This window comes from Apteryx mantelli, chromosome 3 (assembly GCF_036417845.1).
Source record: "Apteryx mantelli isolate bAptMan1 chromosome 3, bAptMan1.hap1, whole genome shotgun sequence".
NCBI lineage: Eukaryota > Metazoa > Chordata > Aves > Apterygiformes > Apterygidae > Apteryx > Apteryx mantelli.
Window position 1 is genome coordinate 51,933,947 of NC_089980.1, and position 27,474 is coordinate 51,961,420.

Genomic DNA, 27,474 nt, shown 5'->3' on the forward strand with positions numbered 1-27,474 from the left:
AAAGATCGTGCAAGATCAGATGATCTTCATGATCAGATCTCAGCTTTCAATTCTAAATGATAAAAGAACATAGAATAGGAGTTAAAACTATAACAAATACACAAAGTATTTTGGTAAAAGTCAGCCACCCACATATACCTCAGAGACCATTTGTATGGCTTTCTAGGGTGCCAGGGATTTACTTTCATCAGGACTGTGTCAATACATATTTTGCTTAAACAGTCATTAATATCATCACACAGTCATCTCAATGAGACAAGGCAATCTCATTTGTTAGTCACACAAACTGTTTTAAAGTAGTCTTCATTGTGAGCTTTATGTTTTTAAAGGCCTTTAAAACGTATGTGCCATGCCACTGTTTCAAACACATAGAAAAGCATAGCCAGGATGTATGATCAAGGTAAAACCCTGGCCCCTAAGATAAACAGTAAGACTCCTACTGGCCACAATTGGATCCCATTTATCTTACCTACTACGTCACGAAGGAAGGAAGGCTGTTATTGGAAATAACATATAAAGAAGAAAACACAGTCCTAACTGGATGAAAAGCAATACCTTAGAGCTTAATTTTGAGATCTTATTAACTTTGTGTTTTCAGCCCTTCTTTCTTCTATGGTCACAATACTAGAGGAAAGACTCCTGTGCTATATTAGACTAAAGTACTGATTTGGGAACGATCATTCCCAAATTGTAGTTTCAGCTCCGCTACTCGCATTCTGCAGCAGGGTAATTCAATTAACCTTTCTCTCTATTTGCTTACCTTCCTGTGTAATGGGGATAATATCTGCAGAGAAGGGTTCTATAAAGCTTAATCTTTATAAAGCTCCCAAGATGAAATGGAAATGTGCCATCCAAAATAAAATGTGCATAAATAAGCCACTTTATACTAGAACTAGTTGGGAAAAACTACAGTTGAACAATTATCCACCAGAGAATGCTGCTTTATTGAAATCAAAAGGCTTCACAAAAATCGCATTCAATGTACTATCATTTAATTTCAAAAGATTCTTTTTGACATTTTTTGAAGAGTGTGTGGGTTCATTTGTAATTGGACTGAAAAAAAATTTTTAAATGCTCCATAAAGCAGCATTTAATTTCAATAGTTTTATTTTAAAAATGCTGATCTGGGTTAACTATATGCATTACACACTTTGGAAATTTTAAGTCAAAAACTATTAGCTTTGTTTTAAAACTTGACTATATTATTCTCTTCCAAAAAACTTTGAATAAGATTCTTTGAAATCTGAATGTATCACAAACTGAAGTTTCAGTTCAGAGTGTTAACAACAAAATAATTTTCGACTGCATGCTGCTGTTTATATTTGGCTCTTGTAAAATCAAGCTGTAGCTTTACATTTAATAAAACTATTCTTAATAGGTTTTCAAATAATTAAAAAATTTTATACTTAAGAAATATTCATTAAATGTAACATGCTAATAAATCCTGAAACTTTATGGTGAATTAAGCCCAAAGGTTAGAGATTTAGTATTTTCCTATTTAACATTCATTTTAATAACAGTATATAACCTGAATTCATGTCAAATACTGTATGTTTTCTGCTTCTGTAGAACTTCAGTTTTTCTGCTCAGTGAATATATAAAAAATCCCTTGGAAAAATAAAATTGCTATAGTAAGTCATACTGATCTTTTTCTCTGTTAATTTTATTTGCAGTAACAAACTAAACTAGGGAGTAAATTGAAGAGACTGTGCAGGCCTAAGAAGTCCTTAACAAGTTACACACAGTGATTACCTCAGATTTCTGCAACCCATCATAAATTTTTACTGAAATAGGCATGATTATCTCACCCTGAAGCACACTTATAAAAGTGTCATGATATAATGCTTTGCACTACAGCTCCTCCCCAGGGGACAGCAAGACACTTAAAATGCTATTTTTTTCTGTGGTTCAAGGGCAGATTTTTATGCCTGATCTTACAAGGCCTAGTCAACAAGTGGACTAGAAGAAAGTCAGGTAGGTTGAAAACAAGTGTGTTCAAATATCCTGCCTGCTCCCTAAGCCTCCCTGAGCTTTAGATTTTTACAAGCCAACGTCCTCAGCTCCCGAAACTCTGACTCTGCACAGGCCTTTCACTGTCCAACATTGTCAAAATGAGAACAGGCTCAGGTTTTAACTCAGCACAGATCCTCAAACTATGCCATTCAATAGCTCTCCCACTATAACCCCTTAATTTAACTAAATTAAAGAAGAAGGAGAAGAGATGGGGGGTGCTGCCCCATCCACTGCCCCTCGTACAACAGCACCCTTGTTCCAACAATTGCACAGTGCCATGTCAGAGGGCTCCCCTTCTCTTACAGGTAAGACCCCTCCAGGGCTCAATCAAGTGATTGCCTATTCACCATTATGGAAGTTTTACTCTCAAAGTTTCAATAGTTCCTGTTTTCATTCCAGTGTAGAAAGGAAAAGTTCACCCCCCCCCCCTTTTAGCTACAAAATTTGAAGAAGGCAAAAATCTTTATCCTGCCCAGCTCTGATCTTTACCTGTAGCATAACATAAGGAAGAACTACTCACCTATTTTCAACTGTCCAACTCCTGCTTGCATGCTATAAACACAAGACCTCTCAGCATAAGACTGCTGAATCATTTTTACTGCAGATATTAATTACAGCTGATGATAATAGCACCAGTGGAAACACCTGCACACACCCTTCTGCCTAAAGTTCACTCAGTTAGGATTATATTTAGTCTAACAGGATGCATTTTAAGCTATAGAAGGATACACATAAATAGGAGTTTCCTTACAGGCGTGAGTAGGCTGTTCAAACTATTTAAATCAAGTAGACAAAGGTTTATTGTGTAATGAATCAAGATCAGTGACACAGGGCACCAACACACTCTTCAGGGCAGAAACACTCTCTGTGACACGGTTGAAAAAAATATTAGTTGCAGTCAGAATTGCTTGGACATTGATTCTAAAGGATCTCAGACACAAATTTGGCTTCTCGTAGCTTCCTCAAGCGCTGCCTGTCAGTTAATCTGCAGTAGTCAACCAGGTACATGCCTTCAGCCCCTTGCAAATTCAAGGAGAAATGCAGCTCAGCTGAACTGTGTTAACTCATTAAGCCACAGTACTTAAACCAAATGTTTTGGGCCTACAAAGAAAGTATAGCAATTTATAAACACAGAATTATCTTATTTTTTCATATCGTTATTTTGTCATCTACTCAACTAGATCAGAAGAGCAACAAGAAAAAGTTCTTTGCTCTTGTCAAAAAGTATGATAGTCAGAAAGGATTTAAGGAAATGGAATCACCAACATCAATGAATTAATCCATGTTCTCCAAGGTATGTTTTAAATCAATAACAAATACCTAACTGATGTTTTAACAGAACAATCCAGAGTATTAGAGAGAGAACATGGGAATATTCAAAATAATATACACAAGTAAAAATTACAAATTCAGTACACTCAGATGAAGTGCATAGTCTTTCTACATTTCCTCCGAATGGCTGACATTACTTTTAGAGCAATTTTCTAACCTGTATCCAAATACTCTCTTTTCTCCAAAACATTCAAATAGACCTTGCTATCATATTGCTGGAGAAGCAGCTTGGATCATACTACCAGTCACCAACAGTCAAACGTCTGGCTTCTCTAGTGTAGGCTGCTAGATACCCAGAAACATGCCCTCAAGGGTCTTTTTCTGAAGGAATTGTTTGATTTTGTGATCCTCTGGAAAGTAGGGCACATGTGTGCTCATGCACACACACACACATTCTCAAAAGCTGTCAACCTCCCCAGAAGTCCTGTTATTACCATGTAAAAACTGAGGTCAAAATATTTTATTTTCCTTTCCTTTAAAGAGACTAAAATAAGACCCATACTAAGAATTCTGAGTTATCGCCAATAAGAAATAATAAATGATCAAGCAGTAATATAAAACATCTGGATTTTTAAAATAAATTTTCGTTTCCATAGTTGGAAAGAAAATTTTGAAATAACAAATATTTAATGTGAATGCAGATCAGGACCCTTCTTCGAAAAACTCAGTAAGAAGCAGCCAAGAGAAAACTATGATGAATTACTATTTTCTCCTGTTGTCAAAATGCACAGATGAAGAACTCCCTTGTGGGAGGCACTCCTAGGGACATAGCTCCACCAGTTCCTACCCCGCTTGCCTGCTGCACGCTGAGAAATTCCGGCTATTGTTTTGGCATGGGTTTTTCTGGAAAGCAAACAGCAAGCGAATCCTTTTTTTCCCCTCATACCCTATAACCAAGGGGGAAAATTCAGTAAACCAGCTGAAAAGAAACTGATTATTGCTCTATTCTTCTGCTGACTTCCACCAGTGACTTTAGGTATATTATAAGCCACTATTTTATATGCTACTTTGGAAGAGTGGACAGAATTTGCCCTTTGCCCTCTTCCCAGATAACATAAATAAGAACTTGCAGAAGTGTGCAGATTTGGATGAGTTTTCAGTCCTCTAGCAAGAGAAAAAGTAAGCTTAACCTGGCGTAACTGGTGCTCCTGTGATTCACACCAATGCAGCCGTACATCAGCCTGTAGTTTATATGCACATTGTTTACGACTCTGCAAGCGTATTCATAGCTTATACCCAGAAGTCTCGGATAGTACTTTTAGTAAGTGGTGATAGAGAGCAACACTGAGATGATCTCCTGGCCGTAATGAAACTTTAATATACCTGTCAAACCAATACGTATTCAAAGACAGAGCTGGGGACAGGGGGAAAAGGGGCCATTTCTCTGCTGACCGGCGGAGAAACCGGCCCCGGCAGCCTCACAGCCACAGCACAGCGAGGACAAACAGCGAACACGCTCACGAACGCGACCCTACACTTAACTCTTCTCAATCAGGGCACTCCAAAGAGTAAGAGAATGATATCAATTATGTTCACATTTCACCCTCTGCAAAGAAAGTGGATTTCCGCTCCTCTCCATTCCATGTTTTGGACTTCCAAGGCACTCGAGTTTGTGTTGCTCAGCTCTACCTTTTCCTTGAGACTGATACACTGGCTCCTTTGCTGGAGCTGGTTGTTTCATGAAGTGGATGTTTCCATCCTCAAGCATTCACACTTTCTTCAGAGGAGAAGCTCAAGATATTTCTGATTTTTCTGCTTGTCTGCCCTTTTTATCCCCCATCCCATTCTTGCGGTCTAAGATTGCTGGCTTTTGAAATAGCCATCTTCCGCCATTACATACGTATGACTTGTAGCTAAGAAGGTTTAACTCACGTGATCTTCACTCATGGTGCATTTTCTAGGCTATTTTTCTCTGCAGTACTTCTTAGACTCTGTAAAACTCTTGTTTTAGTTTGTTTGAAGTTTTTATTTACTTTTATGGAAAACTGCCTTACTTAGAGAATCTGATGCCACCAAAAAAAAATAGGGAGGGACTAAGTAGCCTCCTGATGTCCAGTCCAGCATTATAAACAAACTGCTGAGGACATATTCAATGTTGCAGTCTCCACCTGTTTTCAGGCCTAAAAGGTACTGTTTCCTCAGTCACCTACAAATTCTCGCATCTAGTTCATTACATCCACAGTAAAAGATTTTGCTACTATACCACTTAAGTTTTATTTATGTTCACTTACAATTAGATTTTACCTTCAACTGCTTCAACTTCAGCAATCTAACAATTCATGCATCAGTGTCAAATAGATAAGCAACACCCATGTTCCATCATGTTTAAGGAAAATATTCCAGCTAGGGGATGTAATAGTTTATTAAACAAATCACTTCATTTTGCAGGATATGTATACTTCTGTTTCTTTTTTTAGGTACATTATGTTCTTTTCTGCCGAGTTTTGTGAGAAACAAAACCATTCTGCAAACCCAGCATCTCTGTCCACATAGAAAACACTGTTTATGCCAGTGCGTGTGCCTCTTTGCCACATGTTTCACACTGCTCCTTGCAGGCAAACTATTTGCAATGTACAGATTCCTCTAAAGACTTTTTCCTTTGCCTTGCTTTTGTTTTTTTCCTCTGATTAGAGATTATGAATGTTTTGGATTGAAAATTAGATAATGCTATTAGGTCAGAAATCTATCATGGTTGCCTTCTGCAACCTAGAATAGCTCCTCCCCTGCAATTGGGATTTCCTTTTCTCATATTGTGGTTCTCAAACACCATCTTGATCAGGCATCACTTCAGAAGTTGTCCTCAAATCCTTCACAATCCTATTTTTCCTCAGTCTCAAATCTGTAAGAAATGCCACAATAGTTTTTTTGAGCTTTTATATGAATCTAATAGCAGAAGTCTTAAACTCTGAGTGCTGTATTGCTCATATTTCTATAATAAACTGAGATGTCTTGCTCTTTTTTGCTTAAGTGTACACTAGCAAAGAGCTATTGGATTGGCAATATACAAATCGCTACCTTTCTGCTGATCTGCCCCATCAGTTGTTCTACTTGTCTTTAAGCAGCAGCTATATTCTTGCTTATACCAGAAAGCACTGACCAAGCAAGGAGTAGAACTAAAGCTTCAGAAGTGTTTTTTTTAATTTGTTTTTAACTAAAATCTATTACTAATCTGTTCCTAGGTGCAGCCTTCTATTTCTACAGCACTTCTATTACTATGAAATCTTTAATATAGCAAGTAGCATATGAGGGGTGCTCGTGAAGTGCTAACACAAAAATGCATAATGCACATAGGCAGAACCACTTCATATGCTATTACAATTTTAGCAATAAATGCCCATCCCAATATTATTCTGTCCACATAGTGGATCAGGAGCATTTGAATGCATGATCTTTTATAGCTCTCTCTCCCACTTATGGCAACAGAGAAGTTAACAGGCAAAGTGGATGCAATGTGGACTCCTGAAGGTGTTCATAGCTAACAGCTAGTACAGGATTTTCTGACTTTTCTGTGCCACTAGCAATAAAGTTATTTGTATTATCACATGTCAATAGCAGGTCCTAAGTTGTGTTGTTGTGGTTCCTAAGTTACATACTTGTCTCTAAGGCAAAAGTGTCCTACTGGGGAAGTTAGATGTTAACAGAATATAACTGAATATGTATCTGGTACATTCATGCCAAAAGGATTATGAGGACAAAGTGTGATAAATGGCTGAGATTTAAACCCTGTTTCAAAGACTCATTGAAATGACTGAGTATAACATCAGTTAAAGTTATACAAAATGCTAGTTATATCAACATTAAAAATGAGACTGGAGGCTTGGGTCAACAGGGATGGTGAACTGCCCAGAGCAAGCAACCCCAGTTCTCCTAAGAGAAACACGGACACACGGTCTCCTGGCCTCCAGCCCATTCCACCTTTCATTCGCTAACAGCTGTTCTGTGCAATAAGAATTACCTCTCCTGTCCACTTTTTTTTTTTTTAATTAAAGTATATCACAGTAGAAAAATGACATATAACCAAGTCAAAAATAATTTGTTACTAGTTGTTGAACTCACTACAGAATAAGAAAATGAGGGCAAAGACTGTCTACTGCAGGTACCTAATAAAATCAGGGGGAAAAAATAAGTGTCTCTTGGTGGCAGCCACAGCTGCCCACAGACCTAAAGAATTTGAAGTCAAAAATATTTAGGCTTACAAAGATAGTCCAGTATGCATCAACAGGGTTTTAAGAAGTTCACTGGAGAAGTAAACGTTTAGGAGGTGGGAGTAGCAGGCAGTTCAACACACCTTCAGAGAACTCAAGTAAGAACTTTTTAGTTGAGAGTTGTTTTTGCTGGAGGCAACACAAAGTGCTAGAAAGAGAAAATTTTGAAGTTTTGCTTGCCTTAACACTATTCAAATCCATGCTATTACAAGATTTCTCCAGCAACTGACCATATACAAAATCTTAGAGGAATTCATGGTTCAGGCATAAGGATTTGCACCTTTTTCCTCTGTCACGGTCAGAGGAAGCACAAGACCTATGGCAATGATCAGCAGGAAAAGATTTGATGACTGAACAGAAATAATGCAAAAAAATTCTTTGGCCACACACATGTATTGACCTTAGGAAACACACTATATGCAAGAAAGAGGAAAATTTAAAGGATAAATTTCAAAATCGTGTGAAGCCTTGATCGCTTGCAATAGATAACGAAAGTGCTCAGCACTGCTTCCTGGAGTTACCAAAAAAACCAACCAAACAAAAAACCCCAACACCACAGTGATAAAACAAACCTTGGGATACACACTTTGCACACAATCCTTAGCTTCTGTTTATCTTTCTCCCTCCCCCAAGGTGGAAGGATATAGAAAGAAGAATACTAACAGTATTGCAATGTGATCAGTTTGAAAACATAACAGCCTCAATCTTCTTTCTTTTAAGGCAAGAGGATTTTTATTATGTTAGCACATTCAAAACAACTATTAAATTAATGTTAGCTGAAATAACTTTTATTATTAAGAAATTACTTGAAAAAGTTCACTGGAAGAGCTGCATTTTGACATTTTCTTTTCAACAGTCCAGAAACCACTCACCTCTTCACAGCTGCTGAGTGGGAATTGATGAAGGTAAAGTTAAACTAAGACTGTTTTCTTCTTAGAGAACTCCTGTTTCCTTCATCAGACACATGGTAAGGCAGTGGCCATTCCTGTGTGCTCATGTTGACAGAAGAGCTACCACCAGCAGTTGTGCACATGCCCTGGGAAAAGAGCCATCACTTATTGGATGAAGTTCAAGATGGATCTCCTTCTCCTCTGCTGTTCTCATTCAAGGTTATTGTGATAAAGAAGAAGGAGCAGCAGTGTTTTGGTTTTGGAATTTTAACTAAAATTACTTTTTTTTAAAGGAAAAAAAAAAGGCACAGTGATTACCAATATTATTGAAAGACTCTTTGGGCAAGTAGTAAACCGTGAGTTTACTGCTAGGATAATATCAGAAGCAACTGAAACAGAAGCATTTGAAGGGGTGAAGCATTTTTAATTAAATCTCATTATATTTTTAAAGTATTTTTTGTGGTCTTAAAGCACTGGGGATCTTTCTTGAATGAAACTTCCTTAAATGAATATAAGTTATTTAAGCCCTACGCAATTTAAATCCTTACATATGCATTAACATACCAATTAATCATAGTTATTTAGAAAAAAACTTTAAATTAACCCTCTTCAGAATATTAGCATAAGGTGAAAGATTGATTCCCATAGAGTTCGCCAAGAACAACTGGCATGCAGAAGCTAATGTGATGTTACATGATCTTCAGTTCTTCTTTTGAACCATGGAAATAAGGGTTTAGAGTCTTGGTTCGGTGCTCTTTTACATTAATTTCAATAAGGAAACAAAGGTGAGAGAGATATTCCTGCTACAGAATTTGTTAAAGTGTGTGGGGAGGGTGCAGATTTAGAAAGATGTATTTTATTAGTTCCAGATTTCATCAAAAACTGTTTCTCCAATTCAGATAGCACTTTCTAGATTTCTATTCAAATAGCTGAAATTAGAGCTTCAGCACAAAAATAAAATATGTTGCAAAGTAAACTCTTTGTGTGGACTTCACTTCTATGAGATATTACTTCAGAAAAAATACGCTGAGTAATTCCCATTAACAAGCAGTACTCAAACAAAGGCTTATAGAAATACTTGAAGAAACAACAGTAATAACATTGATAAAAACATAAAAAGTGACATGTAGACTGTGCAGAGACACAAAAATGAAGAACTTTCCCTTTTCTGACAAACTTCAAAAATACTCAAAAATACGAGGGGTTTTTTTAGGATGACTGTCAGAGAGAAAGGCAAGGCAAAGAGAAATGTAGAGTTAAACTGACCACAAATTTTCTAAATCTCACTCTAAAGACTAGCTGAAGAGGGTGCATTGTTTTCTTTTTATTTTGTGGTAGAATAGCAATTGTTCTATAAGATAAATTCAAGCAATACAATCTGTAATGAGGACACATTCAGAAAATATGTGGTCTGTGATCGATAATCAGATCAGTAATACTTGAAGCACTTAAAGAATGTGTTCAGTAATGACACCAATCACCCATGTAAGCACCAACGTATCACGTAACAACTATATTTTAACCAAAACCACCTACTAGGCAAGGCTATCAAACGGTTCCTGTATATATAAAATTTACAGTCATATTACAGAATCACACAGAATCACACAGAATAGTTGAGGTTGGAAGGGACCTCTGGAGATCATCTAGTCCAACCCCCCTGCTCAAGCAGGGTCACCTAGAGCACATTGCACAGGATTGCGTCCAGGCGGGTTTTGAATATCTCCAGAGAAGGAGACTCCACAACCTCTCTGGGCAACCTGTTCCAGTGCTCTGTCACCCTCGCAGTGAAAAAGTTTTTCCTCGTGTTCAGATGGAAGTGTCTGTGTTTCAGTTTGTGCCCGTTGCCTCCTGTCCCGCTGCTGGGCACCACTGAAAAGAGTCTGGCCCCATCCTCTCGACACCCTCCCTTCAGATACTTGTACACGTTGATAAGATCTCCTCTCAGCCTTCTCTTCTCCAAGCTAAACAGGCCAAGCTCTCTCAGTCTTTCCTCATAGGAGAGATGCTCCAGTCCCCTAATCATCTTTGTAGCCCTTCGCTGCACTTGCTCCAGTAGTGCCACATCCCTCTTGTACTGAGGAGCCCAGAACTGGACGCAGTACTCCAGATGTGGCCTCACAAGGGTTGAGTAGAGGGGGAGGATCACCTCCCTCCACCTGCTGGCAACACTCTTCCTGATGCAGCCCAGAATACCATTGGCCTTCTTGGCCACAAGGGCACATTGCTGCCTCATGCTTAACTTGGTGTCCACCAGCACTCCCAGGTCCTTCTCTGCAGAGCTGCTTTCCAGCAGGTCAACCCCCAACCTGTACTGGTGCATGGGGTTATTCCTCCCCAGGTGCAGGACCCTGCACTTGCCTTTGTTGAACTTCATGCGGTTCCTCTCCGCCCACCTCTCCAGCCTGTCCAGGTCTCTCTGAATGGCAGCACAGCCCTCTGGTGTATCCACCACTCCTCCCAGTTTTGTATCGTAAGCAAACTTGCTGAGGGTGCACTCTGTGCCTTCATCCAGGTCATTGATGAAGAAGTTGAACAAGACTGGACCCAGGACTGACCCCTGGGGGACACCGCTAGCTACAGGCCTCCAACTAGACTCTGTGCCACTGAGCACAACTCTCTGAGCTCTGCCATTCAGCCGGTTCTCAATCCACCTCACTGTCCACTCATCCAGCCCACACTTCCTGAGCTTGTCTCTGAGGATGTTATGGGAGACAGTGTCAAAAGCCTTGCTGAAGTCTAGGTAGACAACATCCACTGCTCTCCCCTCATCTACCCAGCCAGTCATTCCATCATAGAAGGCTATCAGGTTGGTTAAGCATGATTTGCCCTTGGTGAAGCCATGCTGACTACTCCTGATCACCTTCTTTTCCTCCACATGCTTGGAGATGGCCTCCAGGATGAGCTGCTCCATCACCTTTCCAGGGATGCAGGTGAGGCTGACTGGCCTGTAGCTCCCTGGGTCCTCCTTCTTGCCCTTTTTGAAGACTGGGGTGACACTGGCTTTCTTCCAGTCTTCAGGCACCTCTCCTGTCCTCCATGACCTTTCAAAGATGATGGAGAGTGGCTTAGCAATAACGTCTGCCAGCTCCCTAGGCACTCGTGGGTGCATCCCATCAGGGCCCATGGATTTGTGGGTGTCAGGTTTGCTTAAATGATCTCTAACCCACTTCTCCTCCACCAAGGGAAAGTCTTCCTTTCTCCAGACTTTCTCTCTTGCCTCCAGGGTCTGGGGTTCCTGAGGGCTGGCCTGAGCAGTAAAGACTGAAGCAAAGAAGGCATTCAGTAACTCTGCCTTCTCTGCATCCTTTGTCACCAGGGCACCCACCCCATTCAGCAGCAGGCCCACGTTTTCCCTAGTCTTCCTCTTGCTACTGATGTATTTGAAGAAGCCCTTCTTGTCCTTGACATCCCTTGCCAGATTTAATTCCAAATGGGCCTTAGCCTTCCTCGTCGCATCCCTGCATACTCTGACAACGTTCCTGTATTCCTCCCAAGTGGCCTGTCCCCCTTTCCACTTTCTGTAGACTTCCTTCTTCTGGTTGAGTTTTGCCAGCAGCTCCTTGCTCATCCATGCAGGTCTCCTACCTCCTTTGCTTGACTTCCTACTCCTAGGGATGCACTGCTCTTGAGCCTGGAGGAAGTCATGTTTGAATATTAACCAGCTCTCTTGGACCCCCCTTCCTTCTAGGGCCCTAACCCATGGGATTCCTCCAAGTAGGTCCCTGAAGAGGACAAAGTTTGCTCTCCTGAAGTCCAGGGTTGCGATCCTACTTGGTGCCCTGCTGTCTCCTCGCAGGATCCTGAACTCCACCATCTCATGGTCACTGCAGCCAAGGCTGCCCCCGACCTTCACATCTTCCACCAGTCCTTCTTTGTTTGTTAGTATGAGGTCCAGCAGCACACCTCTCCTTGTTGGCTCCTCCACCACCTGTGTCAAGAAGTTGTCACCAATGCTTTGCAGGAACCTCCAGGACTGTTTGTGCCTAGCTGTGTTGTCTTTCCAGCAGATATCAGGGTGGTTGAAGTCCCCCATGAGAGCCAGGGCCTGGGATCGTGAGGCTACTTCCAGCTGCCTGTAGAAGGCCTCATCGACTTCCTCTTCCTGATCAGGTGGCCTGTAGTAAACACCCACAACAGTGTCACCCATGCTAGCCTGCCCTTGAATCCTTACCCATAAGCTTTCGACTCGCTCTTCATCCACCTCTAGGCAGAGCTCAATACATTCCAGTTGCTCTCTCACATAAAGAGCAACTCCACCACCTCACTTTCCTGCTGTCTTTCCTAAAAAGCACGTAGCCATCCATGACAGCACTCCAGTCATGCAAGCTATCCCACCATGTCTCTGTAATGGCAATGAGATCATGGCCCTGCGACCGCACACAGATCTCTTGTTCTTCCTGTTTGCTCCCCATGCTGTGTGCATTGGTGTACAGGCATTTCAGAGAGGTGATCGAGCAAGCAGGTTTCCCAGGAGGGGTAAAAGAGGATCCTCCATAGCCACGTCCCATGCGCACTTCCCTGGCTGCATTCACCTGCTGGAGGCGTCCTGACTTGAGCTGTCTTTTGCCAGCTACCCTGGCACTATAACTCTCCCCTTCCCCCGTCTTTCCTAGTTTAAAGCCCTCCTTACCAGGTTGGCCAACCTGTTGGCAAAGACACGCGTGCCCCGCCTCATGAGATGGATCCCATCTCTCGCCATCAGTTGTCGATCTTCAAACAGGGTCCCATGGTCGTAGAAACCAAAACCCTGTTGCCAACACCAGCGGCGCAGCCAGTCGTTAACTTGGAAAGTCCGTCTTCTCCTCCTCTCATCCATCCCCCTCACTGGCAGGATTGAGGACAAGATGACCTGGGCTCCCAGACCCTTGACCATCACATTATTATATATTAACTGTACATAGTCAAGAATGTTCCTTTGAGGTCCAAGAAGATTTTATCAAACTCGAGGACAGATGATACTACATCTTTACACACAGATCATTTTTTTCTGATCTCCTGTATGTTGCAAACCTTTATATCTCAACCCTTTATTCCCCTGCATTGAATCCGGTTAGTGATACTTTGCTAAAGCATACCTACCAGAAAGGCACCTGGGTATGATGAAAGAAAGCTGAAGGCTGGGGAACCTTTACAAATTCTAATAATTAATCCTTGCTGATGCTAAAATCTGAACCTCTCTTTCCATCATCCTGCACTCACTTGTAGTGCTAGAGCTAAAAATACTTTAATACTCTTCATTTTGTTTTGAAAGTAGCTCTGCACTATAATTGTGTTGACTTTCAATCTTTTATCTGGTGAGCCAATTGAGCTCTAAAGTTTTTTGTTTTTTTTTTTCCAGAGGTATGTCCCCTAACTCCTTGTTAATGTGTTCTTCGGAATCTCTTCCTCCTTCTCTAACCCTTCTTTTTAGTGTGAATACCAAAGAGGTACACCATTCATCTTCAGCCTCACCAGCCCACACCAGTTTATATATAAAATATTTTAATGTAAGAATAACACTAGCATTTTCTTCTACAGCACCATCTAGGGGACTCTGACTCAGTTACTGGCCCTTTCAAAATCCAAGTGTTTTAGATTGTGATCCCAAACACTGTGACGGGGGTCTCCATTTCTTGATTTTAGAACTTGACTGCTTCAAATACAGAGTTTGAACTTACTAAGCAATCTTCACAACTCCTTTGACCTCACTATCATAGTTATTTACTACTTTGGTAAAATGTGTAGACAGCATAATTGTCAACGACTTCATCTTTATTTCTAGACCATTAACAGAAGTTATTTCAAGCTTTGAAGAGATGGACACTTTTTTTGAATACCTACTTTTTGAGATGTCAGCCTATTCTTAATCCATTTAGTATATGCTTTATAGATAAACTAATTAGCGTAATAAAACAATGAGCATATTCCCAGCTTCCATTCCTTGCTTCCGGGACTGCTTATGCACTTTATGTCAGAAGTCGCTAGAAATAGTGCATAAACTGCTCTGGAAGCAAGGAACCGCAGATATTCTCTCCTCTGAGCGGTGGTGCATGGGCTGCAGACGAATTCATCTTCAGAACAAATTCTGCATCAAAAGAAGGCAAGAATACTTCACTTTTGCAAAATAAGCATTTTTTTAGAAAATGATAAAGTCACGCAGCTCCTGCCTCCTTCCAGCTAGACCAGACAAGGCACCCTCCCAGGAAAGGAGCCACCCTTAGAATTTCAAGCTGTTGTTAGAGGGGACTGAGCTCATGTCTGCCTTCCTCGAGCAGGTGCCGGTGACCCTCAGACTTCTCCCATGGCATCCCTTTGCATGACCCCACTTTGCCTTCTTTCTTTCCCAGCCTGGGCTGCCTTCCCACAGCCTACCTCTGCCTCCAGTTGTTAAGCCCTTACCAGGACATCCAGCAATCTCAGGGGTGGCTGGAGCCACGTAAAGCTCTGGCAAGTCTGAAAGGAGCCAAGAGAAGAAATGCTCTCCTTAAATATAAGGAGAGAGGACAATAATCAGAAAGCTTCCTAATGCCTTTAGCTAGTGTCTTTATTTTCCCCTCCAGTCCACACTTGTTCGCTGCAGACAACATTTTTTTTTATCTCTCCCTTCTCAAACCACTTAGTGTTTATGGGCTTTTTCTTATTTTTAAACCACTTTTCACCATGTGAGAATATTAGAATATCTGAAAAAAGGCAAATACTGTTACCTTAGCCACCAACCATTTTCTCTTTTTTTATGAAAGTGATCATGAGCGTGCTGTACTCAGGGCCGAATCCAGTGGTACCCGAACATGCCACATACTGGGCCTCTCCCCCCTGCCACAGGGCAAAGCCATGTATGGACATGCCTACTTATGACTTCCAAACAAGCTCAGGAGCCTGTTCAAGGGTTGTACAGAAACCCAGCATTAGTCATTCGGTTTAGATCATGGCATTTTCAGACTCTGACACCTAACAAGCTAGGTATGAATTTCTTATGGATCACTTTCAACTGAATTCTGTCTCAGCGGCAATTTAGGGTCTCATTTCTTCTGTTGTATACAGTCTTTCACTAGAGATTGAAAGTTTTGTCCTCAAGGAGAATTGTTCGAAGGAACAATAACACTGACAGAAGTCGGGGTGGGGGAGTCCCCCCATGGCTGAAAGACACCCTTATCTTGCAGACTTTCAAGTAAAGCATCTTAGATATTCAGCCTAGACACCGTGGTGTGGACTCACAGAAGTAGTTATAATTGAATTCATATTCAGGATGAATTTTGCATCAAAAGAAGGTAAGAATACTTCACTTTTGCAAAGTAAGTGTTTTTTGGAAAATGATAAAGACACGAGACACTGAGTGAGCTTTAATTTCAAAACAAGCCAGAAAACAATCCATCCTAACAACTGCCACGCATTACAAAGTCCAGTGTGGGAGGCAGAATAGCAATTCTCAAAATGCACAATTACTCAGAGATCGAAACATTAATTTGAGCTAAACGGACTTCATCTCATTCGTTTCAATTTTTCTGGTGAAACATTTCTATTTCTTTCCCTACAAAATTTCAGAAAAACTCATTTAACTCATTTATCCAAGAGAGATGTATTTCAAACCAAGAAAGTTGACTAGCCTTATTTTAGAACATGAACACAACTGGAGGAATTACAAAACAAGCAAAACCCCCAAACATCTCCTTTCCCTTGTATCTAATAAATGAAAAAGCCTCAAAATCTTTTTTTTTTTTTCAAAACTTCTAAAATGACTTCTCTTCTAATTTATAAGTAATAATTTCAAACAAACTAAATTTCAACAAAATAATTTCAAATACACTAAACAAACTGACTATCTTTTGAGATGAGCACCTTTGGAGGTCATTTTAGATGTCACTTAGTCTCAATTATTTGAAAGTATGGATTTTAATGAATATGTTCAAGTTTTTCCATGAATATCTGACATGGGCATAACAACTTCTTATTTCACAAGAAATTCATCCAGTAAGTTAAAAGTATGAATTTCTAAAAAATAAATAAGCTTAAATAACTCTTCCAGATGTATTTTTCCCAAGATACAAGAAACATCTGTCTTTTCAACTTACTCCATTCTACCTTTCAAAAATTATTTTCATTTTTTATTGCATTAATGCATGCATTTTAAGGAAATAAGTGGTTCTGAACCAATCTGCTTTTCCACAAAACACTGAAAATGAGGAGTAAGGTAAAGTAACATTTCATTTGAAGATATGTGTGTATGTGCGCATGAGAAGATTAGTATGAAAATAGAACCCTTGTTTATACTTTTACTAAAGCAAACAAAAATAGCCTATCATAACCAAGGAGGAAAGGCAAGAGTAGTCAAGTAAATTATTTTCTGGCAAAGCAATTATGAGTACAACTATACAGTAACAAAACAAGACAGGATGTGTAGGGGTGGAAACAGGTGAGGAAAAATCTCTAGCTCTTTCCTAATGGGTATTAACTGGTGACACCATCTCTCCAAAGCAACGTTTAGCTAGTCTTAAAAGAGACTAGACTACATAAAGAGCAGAAGCATCTCACTGACTTTACAATATCTCACCTGTGAATTTTTTAGAGATAACATTTTTCTAAGATATATGAAAGCTTGAATGCTTTACAACAAGAGGCTTTCATACCATTCCAGACAGGGTGTGTCTAGTAAATGAATATACCCATGGAGCGTAATTATGCAAAACATTATTGTACAATAAGAATAAGCAAGATACTCTACATCATGCAAAATGGTGCAACATAACTTCTCAGTACAATTACTCTCAAGCTACAAAACTGTAGGGCTATTTATTTGATGCTCAAATTTGGAGACATGCCTAAGGATCTTACAGACTCATGTTTTGGCAGGGCAACAAGAAAACAAAATTTTTTTTCGGGAAGTATTTGAGTGGAAGACAACCATAGATGTAATCAAATCTTTACTGGAGTCTCCAGTCACAGGTATCAGTATTGAAACAAAACTCAGTGAGTGTATTGATAGCAGCTGCTACACAGGTGGAAATTGTCCTATACATTTAAAAACAGGTCCACATTAATTTATAACTAGGTATCTGATGTCATTCATAGGGATGAGCCTAGCGGCAAAATTTCACTTTAGGCAAATGCATTAGTCCTGCAATTTAACTAAGTACTTTATGCATTGTTTCCCATCCTAAAATGCCATAGAGCATAACTGTAGATTTTTACATGTGTCCCATGAATGCTTCAGAGGTTACTACACTTTAGCAGTAGGTGAGGTGATTCTTGTAGTCTTTAAAGGCTCATGTGCACCAGAAATCTTTATGCTCCAACCATACCTAGTCTGCTTACAGCAGCAGCATTCCTCCTACCTTCTACCACTTCATCACCCCAACATATGTGGTTGTACTGGACCTGCATAAAAGTGCCTATTGCACAATTTAGTCCAGTTTAAGAACTAGAATAAGGTATAAAAGTAGTTTTATGTTTTTATATGTGCGAAATATTTCATAGAAGTACCTTATTGCAATGAGAATAGTATCAAGAATTTCTTAAATATGCATCAGAAAGGATGATTAAAACGTAATCTATCTCCACAAATACTGACAAATGTTATGTACAGTAGGTATATTTCATAGATTACATGGTACTTCATACTTGCTCCAGCTCAAAATGGTTTCTGCTAATGATCTGCTTAAAAAATAATAATAATAATAATAAAAATAAATAAATAAATCAGACATTGTTTTACTATGTGCCACAAGAATCATTCTGCTGCTCACAAAAATAATCTAAGTCAATAAATCTTTAGCTTGCCTGGTGCAGCTTTTCACTTTTTCAAATTAATTAAAACAGAACTTCAAGAAACAAGAGAATTAAAGGGAAAGGTCTGTGGCATAATCCCCCCACCTCCCACCACTATATTTAAGTCGGAGTCCCTTCCAAAAATTGAATGTATTTTCATCTAGGTTTTGATTTAGGCACCTTTAGCACTGTTACTGTTGCTCTAGTCTCAAAATAAACTAAACTTTAGCACAGGTATTCTTGCCTCGTAGCCCATCATGGTTTCAGAGTTCAGAACAACAAAGTAAAAAGAAGTTAGAAAAAGATAAACATGTCTCTAAGAACACTTGAACGTGATGTTAAAAAAACAGCTAAACAAACTGTCTTGGATCTTAAATTCTATCTCAGTCCTTGCTCAGGTGCTGCAAACTTGAAAGATTTTACTGTTGGAGCTGCACTAACAATTTTAAATCACAGACAGGCAGAATATAGTCTTGACCTTGTTACCTCTCATATACCCGGATAGCAAAAGTCTACCAGCTTCTCCTCTTAGATTTCTTTAAACATAGATAACAGGAAGAGAATTTAGTCCAACATAATAAGTCTAATTGGAATCTGTTCTTATAGAGGTGAATTTATTAGTTTCTATTTGCTTTGACAGAGGAAGAATTAAGCACATATTTTCCTCTTACATGCTCACAGGGAAGGACCAGGCACAACATTCAAATCAATTCCAGCTTCATTCATCTCAGTTAAGCATCTGATGATCCAAAGGATGTTCAATTTATTTTTCACAGATCTACACAGAAAAGCCTATTCAGTATCCAAATTGACAAATCAGTATCATCATGAGCTACATATGATTGTTTTACAACTCTCCGATCACCCATTATTACCTCTACTTGGCTATTATCTCTGTGGCAAAGTAGCATACAAAACTTTACATGCAATTGCAGGCACTATATCTTCAGTCAAACGCAAATCAAAAATTGGAGTTGAGAAGAGGCATGCCAGTATTCATAGTTAAAATTTATATTGGCAGCCAACATCCCACAATATTTGTAAAAATAAACAAAAGGATACTTTTATAGCATAATAGCACCTAAAAAAAGATTTGGGCTGGTTTTTCTGGATTCTATATAGACAAACCAGCTACAGAAGACCAAAAGGTGGGTGAAGGAAAGATGCAACAAAAGCCCGTAGGAAGTTACAACTTTTGGCCAAATGCTTTCCTCATTATTTGGTTCCCAACATAGAAACCAACAGAGACTTTGCATGATGGAGTGAAGGTTTCCAGCTCCTCAGCCTTCTCAGACTAGCATTTGCCCCATCCTGTTACCTCAGACAAATGCTGACAGTGTTTTGCAATCAGTATTCATGTCCAAAAGAAGTAATGAAGATACAGTAAAGTCTTACAAAAGAAGTTTATAACCCCAAAATTGAACTTCAACTTGAAAGCTGTTTCAGTTTACATTTCAACTCTGTTTCACCCATGAAATTTTCCACTTGTTGCTTAAAATAGCAAAGAAAGAACATTTTTGTTTACTTCCACACAAGAACAAAATTCCCTGAGATATCAGGCAAGGAAGAATACATCTGCATGAGAGACTAGAACAGCTTCTGTGGTCTAATTATTCAAGTACTTAATATATTGAAATAGTTATAGCTAGGTAAGCTTTTCTTGTTTGTTTGTTTTTAAACTACTGGAAGAAAGTAATGATTGAGAAATTAATGAATGTTGTTCTCATACTCTTGCACAGATTGGTGGAAGTCCTATGTAAAAAAAAAGTTAACAATCCAAGAAATTTAACTACTCTACCTATATTCACCTGTGTGTAAGTATACGCATATGCCCAGACCTCTTGACTCATTCCATCATTTTTAAATGTAATTATGTAGGACTCACAGTGAAAAAAGAGCTTTTTTCTTCCTACTCCTCATCACTGCAGGAAAGCTATCATCACCTATGAGCAAAAACCTCTCCCAGACCATGGAACATGGAAGACAAGGAGGGAGTTATAAGCTTGAGATCACAAAATACATCTAGGCATATATAATTAAAACTGAAGAGAATAGCAGTCACCGATTATGGAAGTTCCTGACCTACTCCTGCAATCCTAGAACCAGAAGTAGGTATTGCAGAACTGTACTTGCATACATGCGTATTTATTTATTTATTCATTCATTCTCCTTAAAAGAAGGTATCAGAAATCAAACAGCTCCCAGGAATACAACCTCTACTTACATGTCAAGTTTTTTTTATTATTATTATTTTCTGTTATGATTTCATCAGCAAAGAATTGAATTTGCTTTATGTCTTGAAGTGACTCAACTTTTAATCCTCTCACATTGTTTCTTACATAAACATACAAGAAACTCTGAGGTATTAATCTTGTGTTTTAAATAAAACTGAAGCCAACTGATTTTTTTAAAATCAGCTTTTTTGGTTCAACCTGAATTACTATTGCTCGAGTTTTTCTGACAAAACAGAGACCAAACTGAACCATGTTCTGTCAAAACCCAACTAAAACAACAAAAAAAGCACATGAAAATAGATTTGAAAGAAAATCCTGTGCTCAGGAGTTACAATTGTCACACAGGCTGAATGTGATCCTTCAGAGTCAGGAGGGGAATTGAACGTGTGAGTTCAAGTGTGCATTTCTGACTTCCCGAGAATATTTCAGAGTCTGAGACCTTAATGTTTTCCCTGGCAGGGCTTTTTGCAAAGGCTTTGAATGATGAACAACTTGGAGCAAGGCTGTCAGGTGCAGCTGTGCTCCTTCCTTTGCTGCACCAACAGCTGATCTACTCACGAGGTAGCTCCAGGTTTTCCGCATTTTCCAGTCAAACGCTTTCAGGCAGAGCAGCAGCAACTTCAGCTCCCCTGAAAACACCAGCATAAAGTGTGACACCCAGAGAGCTGCTTGGCCACCACTGCAGTGGCAGCAGGGTAGGCAGCCGTAAGTAGCATATATACACATACTTACACACAAGTGAATATAGGTAGAGTAGTTAGGTTTCTTGGATCTTCCCCCACACACACCTACCCACAAGCCGCTCCAGTGCGGTTCTTGCCGTGAGAACCACTGGACCTTCCTGCTGAAGCTGTGCTGTGTGGTACAATATACAGGGAGAAGAAAAACATCTAACTTGCTCTCAGGACAGCCAGCTAGGAAGGAAGAGGGATGTGACACCAAGGGCGCAGTTCCTGCCCAGGCGGACGCTAGCTGGTTATACACCATGCATAACCTGCAAGCACTACAAACCAGCATAGTCCAATGTCTGGGACAGTCTCCTGGCAAATGAGTAACACTGTGTTCAAAACTCCTTAGAAGGAAGTATATGATACTGCCCTATATGGTGAATACATGATCTACCTTAAGTTAATGATTTCCCACTTCTTATCTAGCAATGCTCCTACCACAGTGTCGTGAATTTTGCGGCTACTTGGGCACAAAGCTAAGCTTCTGCTAAGCCCTTCTAGTCAGAAGTCTCCTTCTGATAACTCCTCCTGCTCATGCACATGCTTTTACACTGATTGACTCATCTCTTGACCTTTTGCCCAGCTCTTGGGCTGAAAAGCACTGGCAAATCTACCCAATCCAAAGAATTTTTGTCACTTGACTTGCTGAGGAAGCAAAACAGCTCTTAACTTATCTTTGCTGTTTCCTTTTGTATTCAATGTGACTGTTTTCTACGGTTAAAAGTAATCTTGTAGCAGAAACTCTTCCATTTACCCCAAAGGGGGATTAGGACTTCTTGGAAACATTTTATAAATAAACAGTTCCCTTACCCTGTTTAAACAATGATTGTTTAAGCCACGGAGTCAAAATGACTCAGAGGAGTTGTATTTGTCATTGTACAAAATTCAGCATGATCTACAACATGGCTAGACAGCTATGACTTTTATTAATCACGGGCCAAAGTATAATTAAGGCAAAATTAATGGACTGCGACGGTCTGGCAGTTTGCGTCCATGTTCTCGCTCTTTCTGCTAGCTTGCCAGATTACCGTGCTCCTGCTGGAGAAGGGGTCTGCAGCAGAGGCTGAGCAGAGGGTTCCCTTCTGCAAAGAACAGGCTCCCAAACAGAAAAGAAATAGACTTGGTTTGCGTGAACATAGGGAGCAATTCTGTCCACCCTGACTGCAGCAACAACTATGGGGCAGAACAGCACTGGCAAATCTACCTAATTGAGAACCGTTCTGCCACCGTGATTACCATGAGCTAGAAAATTCCCCTCTGATGTAGTATCCTTGATTGTAAGGGAGGAAAAAATTTGACTTTGATCTGGTAAGTGATTTAAAATATTGTCTCTTTGTATAGAGAAAATTGATAATCTTCCAAAATCAACCCTAATTCTACTTTTCTTCTCCTCTAGAGCCCCCAAAAGCCTTAGTCCACACACACCTATCCAAACTCATTCTTCCCAGCATACACAATTCTCTTCTCTCCAGTGACATATTTATCATACTGAACATGATCAGTGTGGTAAAATGCCCCCTCTAGCAGCATTGATCTGAATTTGTCATTAAACACTTTTTCAGTAACCCTGCTTGGGAAAAATCTTTGACTAGTATGGAATTATAGTTGAGTGGGAAATACACTACAACCACAGAAATGACTGATAGCATCAAGACAGTGTCTGCAATGGATGGCTGGGTGATTGGAAACCCATTTCCAGACTACTTCCTCTAACAGAGCACCTGGAAAAAACCTCCTCACTCCACCAGCCTCATGGCCAATGACCCATGCAATTAACCACTATAGAATTAGGCAAATTCCTTAAACTTCCCCCCCTCCAAAAAAAGCAGTTTTTATGGGAACTGATCCATTTTTCAAAGGGCAGAAACAACACCCCCTTTGCATAAATGATTTGTTAGTACCCAGCAGTTTACAAACTTGCAAATGTATTTAAATATATCTGTATCCCACCAAGGTGGAATCATGTTAAGATTATATAGGAAGTCTTCCAGAAGCCTAATTTTGACACATCTCCCTCATGGAGAGGTGCCTGTGTGAATGCTTATGTGCGTCCAAGTCAGAGGCAGAAGTATACTAACTATTTCAACAGCGTTTGCCATTATCTCATGTCTTTGTCTCCTAGCTCCCACTCCCTCACAGACAACTTTTACTATTTCATGGAAACTTAAAACATCTATCCAGATTTTCAAGGCACAATGGTATTGCTGAAGTTTTAAAGCACAGCTATTTCAAGTCCATGACTATTTGGAACTTAAATTTTCCCCACTTCCTCCCCGTTGGCCAGATTTATCATAAGCTTTTAACTCTCCTTGAGTGGCTAGCCTGTCTCTGTGATCAGCTAACTGTCCTCTTGTGCTTTCTCAAATTTTATCTAGAGAGAAATAATAGGAACAGTAAAGGGGAAATCCAGTAGCATTAATAAAATGAAAATCAGACAGTATTCTGTCCATCTATTGCTTAAGCTAATGAGTTAAAAATCTTTGAGACTGAAATATGGCTGGAACTGCATGAGATCCCCTTGTCATGCCAGAAAAATCATTTAAGTTCCTTTGATTGCAGCTATTTGGATAATTAATTTTAAAGGCTTCCTCAGAAGAACACACAAATTCCTCAGTCCAGAGTTACTTCTCTCAGGTTTCTGTACTGAAAGAATAAATTTGCTTTGTAGCATATGAAGTTTTGCATATTTAAGTTCAACTATTATTACAACAGTATCAAATAACTCCTGAACTTTTGGATTGTCAGTCAAAGCCCATAAATACCAGCAGGGGACCTCTCAACTCAGGGAAAATTATTGATTAAAATATAAGAGAAAATTGGAATAGGCACTTGCTTTTCCAATGCGAGAACTGCAATACTCAGCTGACATTTTTGGCAACTTCCGTTTCACAAGATCAAGAAACAGCATAGAAGGCAGAAGTATAGGACACCAGTGGTGTGCAAATGGAGCTGTGCTGGTACACAGCCCATTTATGTCATGCCTTTTCATGTATTCCCTCCCCCCCACCAAGGTGTCTAAAAAAGCTTCAGCTAGAGCTATCTAAAATTCTCAGAGCCAGAAAAACGTGAGCACACATACTAGATGTACTCTGCAAAATTGAAAAAGAACATAGAGGAGCTAAAAATTGACATAAGTAAACGAGAGCTAATAGGACTTGGCTAATTCATATCCACTGAGGCCACATTTATTTGTATTAAGCTCTTCAACGTAAAATGTTAACAATATATAACTTCCATAGCTATCTCGCCATTTGCACACAGTATTTGCATTTACATACAAAGACAAAACATAGCCCTTCAGTCAAACAGACTGTGCACATCCAACTTTATATCTTCCAGCAGTGTGGATTCTTGAACATTTTTAGTTCCATATTTTAATGAGTTTTTATGTTTTGCTTGCCTGAATCACAAATTTTAGCTAAACTTTACATTGCTATGAATTTAATTACTTCTCTCCTACTTGACAAATATTCAGTATCTATTTCACTACATGCAGCTGACTGTGCAAAGCTTTAACTTGTAGTAATTTATCCATTCAAAAGCATTCCGAGCTACCTTACTGCTGAAGCCATTTCCACATACCTATACAATGTCCCAATGACATCTATGTTAACAGGTCAACTGGACCTAATGTTGCATAAAAGCCAGGTAAAATGTACCTACCTTGCTACTAAAAGGTACAATCTAGCAGTCTACTAATTTCATTGAAACACTGAGTTTAAGCCGCTGAAGAATGCTTAACAGGCAAAGGATTCATATGATTAATTGATAAAAGCTCATCTTTTTGTTCTGTATATTCCACTTCCAGTCAGCATTTTCTCATTGTGAATCTTGCTGAAAAAATGAAATGCCAAGACATCACAAATCCATAATTAATCCTATTCCTGTTATAGGAATACTTTAACATGGACATTTCACTCATGTAAACTGATTCAGAATAAGACTTTCCTAGCTTCACATGCACAATACAGATGAGGTTTATTCTGCAGTACCCCAACTCTATTCCCTGCATGCCATTTTACTCAAGTTTCCCCAATGATTTATATGTCTTCATATTTACTTCCTAGTAACTCACAAACACAAAACAATTTCCTCACCTGAGAGGTGAGGAAAAACAACTTCTATTCTTATGATTTTATGCTTAATTAGCTGTTTTGAACATTTGTGCCAGCTCCACAATTCTCACAAGAATTCTCTAAAATTCTTAATATATATGGCTTACTGCTTCAGACCCAAACTTGCACATAACATACAAACAAGAACACTTGCATGAATTACAGAGCCAATCAGGACAAAAGAGAATGAAAATTCAGAAAGGAAATTAATGATTTTCAAATGAAAGGCTCTGGTCTGGTTGCTACTCTGAGCTCAGATCAGAGGAAGAATATTGCTTAAGCTTATCTTCACATGAGGATAGCTACACATATTATAAGTTTAAATTATATTAATTTAAATAAGATTAACTTCTGCAAAAAGTTGGGGATATTTATTTCAATTTATTTTGCTTAAGTTGATTAGGACAGGCCTTGAAGTATGTTTTGTACACGTACACTCTACACATCTCACTGGCCAAAAGGGGACTGGCCAGCCATGTATTTCTAGAATTCGCATTTCTGTTCCATTTTAACCAGAAGAGAATAATGTCTTCTGGTAGGGGGGGAAAAAAAAAAAAAAAAAAAAAAAAAAAAGAGAGAGAGGCAGGCAAGGGGTATTTTTAAACTACTGCTGTTGGAAAACTCCAAATAATGTTATAAAGAAAATCTGTAAGTAAAACTGAGCAGAAAAAACTATATTAATTGGTTTCACTTTTCACTGTCCAAGTTCAAAAGGGAAAGTGAAATGCAAACTGAAGTGAAATCTCAATTTGTCCACATACAAAGCAAAAAAACACTCATCTCTATGTTGCTAGATTTAACCCTACACCTTTATGAATATTTCCAATACTGTTAAAATAGATAGACATATTATATATGAGTACACCTAAATGATGTACAGATTCAACCACCAGATTTATGAACATTTCTATAATGCAATTTTGCTAGTGTTTTACCTTTTTAAGTTTAACTTTCTGAACACAAGCTAGCAGAGGACGATAGTGAAGCTTTTCTGCATCTGTTTATTGTTCTAAATCCTTAACAATCTCACATAGTGACTTGGGGGGGGGCACTATAATTTTCTAGTTTACAAATTCAGGCACAAACATAACTTACCATCTTAACCACTGGAATTCTCAGTTTTCTTACAGAAAAGTTTTTGACAGAAGCCCAAAATGGAAACATCATAGTATCCATCTTTTTCCTTCCCTACACCACAGACACTAACCTGGGACTGACTGTGAATTAGGTGCAATACTTCTCATGACGCCTGCAGTAATCAAATTAATAGTTTAAGTAGGCTCAACTTAATTTTTATATAGGCTCAATTAGTAGTTTAAGCAGGCTCAACCCAGCCACCAATGAATCCACAACGCCTTGCTCTTTTTTTTTATTGAGATCAGAATCAGCAGCATTATCAATTAAAAGACACAGTGAGAGTTTAATCAAGAATTAATTTTATGTGGTAAGAAAAAAAAAAAGGAAGGAAAACTGCTAAAAAAAAACAACTGAGTTTCAAACAGAGTATATAAGAAATTCTACATAGTCAAAAGGAATAACCTTGAAATTCTTTTTTTTTTTTTTTTTTTTAAACAGGCCCACATGCCCAACACTAATACTTGGAAGCATTATCCTTATAACCTCCCTGCAAATGACTCCAACTGCAGTAGAGAATGCAGGACCAAAGTCATGCAAGTCACACTGCTACAAGAGGCGATGAAAAAAGTGTTCTCAGCATTCAAGTGTTCTTGTCACATAGATCAATACACAATGCAAATAAATTCTTCCCCATCTCATTACGTAAGCCATATCAAGGAAATGTTCCTACCTCATAATAACAAAAGTATACATTATTTTAAAAAATAAACTAACCTTTGCTCTCCATAACAGCCATAAAATAGTAAGTCTGATGCAATTTAAGGGAAGGAGGGGAAGCTAAACTGTATGGCTCTTGTAAAATACAAGCATTATTACTGGAAAGTGTCCTGACTGGACAATGTCCTTGGCAACCTGCTCTAGCCAACCCTGCTGGGGTTGGACGAGATGATCTCGAGAGGTCTTCTGACCTCTGCCACTGTGAATCTGTGAAACAAGAACAAAAAAATTGACCAAAACCAGCTTACATAAATTTCTGTGGATCTGAGGTACTGCTACACAAACAATCAAACAAAAACAAAAAAAACAACACACCCAACCCTACTCTACCATATCAAGTGAAATGAGTTGATGAGAGC